Here is a 6097-nt window from a genome sequence, read left to right as displayed (position 1 = left end):
CTCATCCTATCCCGACTGGATTACTGCATCGGCGTCCTCTCTGATCTCCCATCCTCCTGTCTCTCCCCACTTCAGTCTATACTTCACGCCACTGCCTGGATCATCTCTGTGCAGAAACGCTCTGGGCACGTTACTCCCCCCATCAAAAATCTCCAGTGGCTACCAGTCAACCTAGGCATCAAGCAAAAACTCCTCACTCTCGGCTTCAAGGCTCTCCATCGCCTCGCCCCCTCCTACCTCACCTCCCTTCTCTCCTTCTCCAGCCCAGCCCGCACCCTCCGCTCCTCTGATGCTAACCTCCTCACTGTGCCTCGTTCTCACCCGTCCCGCCGTCGAACCCCGGCCCACATCCTCCCCCGGCCTGGAATGCCCTCCCTCCACAAATCTGCCAGGCTAGCTCTCTTCCTCCCTTCAAAGCCCTACTGAGAACTCACCTCCTCCAGGAGGCCTTCGCACACTGAGCCCCCTCCTTCCTCTCCCCCTCCCCATCCCCCTTGCCCTACCTCCTTCCCCTCCCCACAGCACCTGTATATATGTTTGTACAGATTTATTACTCTATATTTAATTTACTTGTACATATTTACTATTCTATTTATTTTATTTTGTTAATTTGTTTTGTTGTCTGTCTCCCCCTCCTAGACTGTGAGCCCGTTGCTGGGTAGGGACCGTCTCTATATGTTGTCAACTTGTACTTCCCAAGCACTTAGTGCAGTGCTCTGCACATAGTAAGCGCTCAATAAATACGATTAAATGAGTGAAATGGTCTCAGAGCCCGACAGGCTTCCCACAGACCACAGGGAGCATGCCACCCCTGGGTCCTGGGCCATGTTTTGGGGTAGGGGGGAGAGGGGGTGGAAGGAGAGCACTGGTTCCCCTAGAGCTGTTTGGGCTGGACATCCAGAGTAAAGGAGAGTGGATAGAGCCCAGGCCTGGGAGTCAAAAGGTCATGGGTTCCAATCCCGGCTCCGCCACATGTCTACTGTGAGACCTTGAGCAAGTCACTTCACTTCTCTGTGACTCAGTTCCCTCATCTGTAAAATGGGCATTAGGGCTGCGAGCCCCATTTGGGACACGGTCTCTGTCCGACCCCATAAGCCTGTATCTACCCCAGTGTTTACAACAGTGCTTGGCCCATTGTAAATGGTTAAGAGATACTACAGTTATTATTATCATCATCATCACCTTCATGGTTACCTTGGCAGAAAATATGGCAAGAATAAATCTATAGGTTTGAAACTCCAGTTACACTTATTTTTGAAATGGACAAGCTGGAAGGTTTCAAAGACCCCCTAAATGTGGGGGGAATCTCCCACTAAAAAATCTACTTGGACCCACCCAGGGGCTCAGATACTAGGCACTTAAGTAGAATTACAGATCAAAGACAGTTATAACAAGTGAGTGCTGAGACCACGCCTATCGATAACGCAGGAAACCTCTGGGACAAGGACAGATTGAATCAAACACCACAGAGGTCAAGCCTTGGCATTTTATAGTATATGGAAAATGCCAATACAAGTCGTATCACAAAAGCAGCATGGCCTAATGAATAGAGCCAGGGCCTGGAAGTCAGAAGGACCTGGGCTCTAATTCCAGCTCTGCCACTTGCCTACGGTGTGACCTTGGGCAAGTCACTTCTCTTTTCTGTGCCTCAGTTCCCTCATCTGTAAAATAGGGGTTGAGACCGTGAGCCCTAGATGGGGCAGGGACTGTGCCCAATCTGATTAGCTGGTATCTACCCCAAGTGCTAAGTACAGTGCCTGGAACATAGTAAGTGCTTAACAAATGCTAAAAAAAAAAATTAAAATTCTGAATTGGTTCACTGAAGCAGGCCCTTCCTTTCTGTAGGAGGACCCCTTATCCACCACTCCTCCTTTGTTGTTTATCACTTCATGCTATGTTAAAGAGATCTTTTTCATTCATTCATTCATTCATTCAATTGTATTTACTGAACGTTTACTTTGTGCAGAGCACTGTACTAAACGCTTGGCAGAGTAAGAAAGAACAATAAACAGATATGTTCCCTACCCACAATGAGCTTACAGTCTAGAGACAACGAGCTCCTGTAGGAATTCTTAACTTCCTAGACTGTTCCAGGAAAGGGAGGGGATTCCTGACAGGGAGGGGTATACCTACCTCTGCTGGCCTCTTTCAATCCTACCGCAGTGGCCTCTGAGTTATTTTATGCGTCCGTCCCTCCATCCTGCCGCCGGTTTTCCCTCCACGGTGTTTCTTGGATCTGCCCCTTTCCTCCCTACCCTTTATCCACGCCTGGGGTTTCAGACTCTCATCACCTCCCACCTGGACTCTCGGATGAGTCTCCCTGCCGCTCTCCCGGCCCCTGTCCTCTTATCGTCTCAGCTCATCCTGCATTCTCATGCCCAGATCATCTTCTGAAAACATCAATCGATCCATCAATCAATGGTATTTATCGAGTGCTTAATGCATGCAGAGCGCTGTACAAAGTGCTTGACAATACAACAGAGTCGGTAGACACGTTTCCCCCTCTACCTCGCTAGTCTCCTACTCACCTTGCCGCACTCCCACGACAACCAAGCCCACACTCTTCGCTCCTCCGGTGCTACCCTTTTCACCATAACTCGATCTCGTCTCTATCACCACCGACCTCTCGCCCACGTCCTGCCTCTGACCTGGAACGTCCTCCTTCCTCGTATCTGACAGACAATGACTCTTCCCCCACTTCAAAACCTCACTGAAGGCACGTCTCCTCCAAGAGGCCTTGCAGACTAGGCCCTCCTTTCCTCTTCTCCCACTCCCTGCTGCATCCCCCTGACTTGGTCCCTTTATTCATCCCCCGCTCCCAGCCCACAGCACGATGTCCATATCTGTTATTGATTGATTGACTGATTGATTGATATTGATAGCTGTTTCCCCCTCTAGACTGTAAGCTCACGGTGGGCAGGGAATGTATCTGTCTACTGTCATACTGTACTCCCTCAAGTGCTTAGTACAATGCTCTGAACATAGGAAGCGCTCAATAAACATGACTAACTCTAAGTTCTTTGAGGGCAGGGAACGTATCCTCCAACTCTGTTATCCCGTTACACTGTAAATGCTCAATAAATACGATTCAGTGATTCCCTTCCCAAAGTGAACTTGAAGTCTGAAAACATCATTTAAAATATATGCTCCCCCTCCTCAAAACTTTCCAGCGGTTACCCATTTCTCTCCCCATGGAACAGATCCCCTAACCATTGGCAGCTAGACTTTCCATCAAATCCCTCTTTACTTTTTCCCTCTTTTCTCCCACTTTACCCCAACTTGTACACTTGGCTCCTCCCAAGCCAACATGGCCTAGCGGCTAGAGCAAGGGCCTGGGAATTAGAAGGACATGGGTTCTAATCCCAGATCTGCCACTTGTCTGCTGTGTAACCTTGGGTGAGTCATTTAACCTCCCTGTTAAGTGCCTCAGTCACCTCCTCTGTAAAATGGGGATTAAGAGTGTGAGCCCCATGTAGGATAGGGACTGTGTCCAACCTGATTAACTTAGATCTACTCCAATACTTGGAACAGTACTTCACGCACAATATGTGCGTAACAAGTACTATTATGGTGATGATGATGGGGGTGGTGATGATGCAAATCTCACCCCCACCGCAGGAATCCTGTCACATTACCGCCTAGTGGGAATGCATTCATTCATTCAATCGTATTTATTGAAAGTTCACCGTGTGCAGAGCACTGTACTAAATGCCTAGGAGAGTACAATGGAATGATAATACAGACACATTCCATGCCCACAACGGAAGTGGAAGGCACAAGACTGGGCAGACACGGGCCTGTCCCAGTGAACCTCCACTCTCTGGTGTGTGGGTGGACGACCCACCGTGGTTTGGGCGGGACGACTCCCTTCTCTGACGTAGGCAAGTGAAAGAGTAACCTGGCCCAAGACCGATTAAGACACGGAATGATGTTTCCCCATGTCTCTGCTGCTTGTAAGCTGTGAGCCACCCCCTTCCCCCTCCAAATCCACCCACAGCCTCCCACGCATGCCAAGTCAGGCAGGCAGACATTCACATACTAGCGGGCGCCCGCACACACACCCTCCCACACAAGAACACACAAATAATAAGGACAATTGTGGTGTTTGTTAAATGCTTACTCTGTACCCTGCACTGTTCTAAGTGCTGGGGTAGATAGGAGATCATCAGGTCCCACGAGGGGCTCCCACTCTTGAGGAGGAGGGAGAACAGGGATTGAATCCCCATTGTACAGATGAGGGAACTGAGGGCCAGAGAAGTGAAGTGACTTGCCCAAGGTCACAAAGCAGGCATAATAGTAATAATAATAATAATGGTATTTGCTAAGCGTTTACCATGTGCCAGGCACTGTGCTAAGTGCTGGGGATACAAGCAAATGGAGTTGAACACAGTTCCTGTCCCTTGTGGGGCTCACAGTCTAAATCCCCATTTTACAGGTGAGGGAACTGAGGCCCAGAGAATAATAATAATAATAATGGCATTTATTAAGCGCTTACTGCATGCAAAGCACTGTTCTAAGTGCTGGGGAGGTTATAAAGTGATCAGATTGCCCCGCAGGGGGCTCACAGTCTTAATCCCCACTTTACAGATGAGGTAACTGAGGCACAGAGAAGTTAAGTGACTTGCCCAAAGTCACACAGCTGACATGAAGTGACTTGCCCAAGGTCACCCGGCAGACAAGTGATGGAGTCAGGATTAGAACCTTCCGACTCTCAGACCCATGCTCTATCCTCTATACCATGTGGAACCCGGATGAGAACCCAGGTCCTCTGACTTTCAGGCCTGTGCGCTTTCCACTAGGCCAAGAGTCAGTCAATCAGTCAATCCATCGTATTTATTGAGCGCTTACTGTTTGCACTTGGGATGCCTCAGGACCCCCTCCTCTAGACTGTAAGCTCATTATGGGAAAGGGTCTGCTAATTCTGTTAGATTGTCCTCTCCCAGGTGCTACAGACAGTGCTCTGCACATAGTCAGCGCTCAACAGACACCACTGATTGGCTGAGTGATTGACTCTTTGCCTGCAGAGCAGTTGTCTGTCAATCAGGCAAGGGGAGAGTCAGGGGGCAGGTTTTATGCCGAGACCACAAAGTCAGTTCAGCCAATCACGGTATTTACTGAGCGTTCACTACGTGCAGAGCACTGCACTGAGCGCTCGGGCAAGAACTAGTGGACACACCAGAACTAGCGGACATATTCCCTGCCGATAACGAGCTTCCAGCGTAGAAGGTATCAATGAATGGTCTTTACTATGTGCTTTCTTTGGGCAAAGCACTGTAACTAGGCACTTAGGAGGGTATAATGCAGTTGGTAGATACACTTGTGCTGTGAGGGATGATGATAATAATAATCGTAACAATGATAATAGTAATCAATATGTATTTGAAAATCCCTTTTGGTAATACAAAGCTGATTGATATCTTTCAAAAGGCCCGGCCCTGTCTGAAGAACTTTCCTGGAGATCTTCCTCTGGGCAGAGGATGGGAGGGAATAGCTGATGCTAAGGTCAGGCTTCAGAAATGACTCATGAGCCTTCCCATTTTATCAGTTTTCTTTTTTTCTTATGGTATTAGTTAAGTGCCTATTATGGGCCTACTACTGTTCTAAGTGATGGGGTACAGCTAATCAGGTTGGATACAGCCCATGTCCCACAGGGGCTCACAGATTAAGATTACAGATGAGGGACCTGAGGCCCAGAGAGGTGATGTGACTTGCCCAAGGTCACACAGCAGGCTATGAAGCAGAGTGATCCAGTGGAAAGAACACAGGCCTGGGAAACAGGGGACCTGGGTTCGAAACCCAGCTCTGTCACTTCTCTGCTGCTCAGTTTCCTCATGTCTAAAATGGGAATTTGATACCTGTTCTGCCTCCTACTTAGACTGTGACCCCATGTGGGCTAGGGACCGTGTCCGACCTGATGAACTTATACCTAGCCCAGTGCTTAGAACAATGTTTGGCACCTAGTAAGTGCTTAACAAGTATGATAATTATTGTAACCATACCAAGTACCATATTTATTAAATGTGGGAGCTGGGATGAGAACCCAGCTCCTCTAGACTGTCAGCTTGTTGGGGGCAGGGAATGTGCCTGTTGAGGGTTC

Source organism: Tachyglossus aculeatus, unplaced genomic scaffold (genome assembly GCF_015852505.1).
Source record: "Tachyglossus aculeatus isolate mTacAcu1 unplaced genomic scaffold, mTacAcu1.pri scaffold_157_arrow_ctg1, whole genome shotgun sequence".
NCBI lineage: Eukaryota > Metazoa > Chordata > Mammalia > Monotremata > Tachyglossidae > Tachyglossus > Tachyglossus aculeatus.
The sequence above is the reverse complement of the archived record's forward strand: the minus strand, read 5'-3'. Positions refer to the sequence as shown.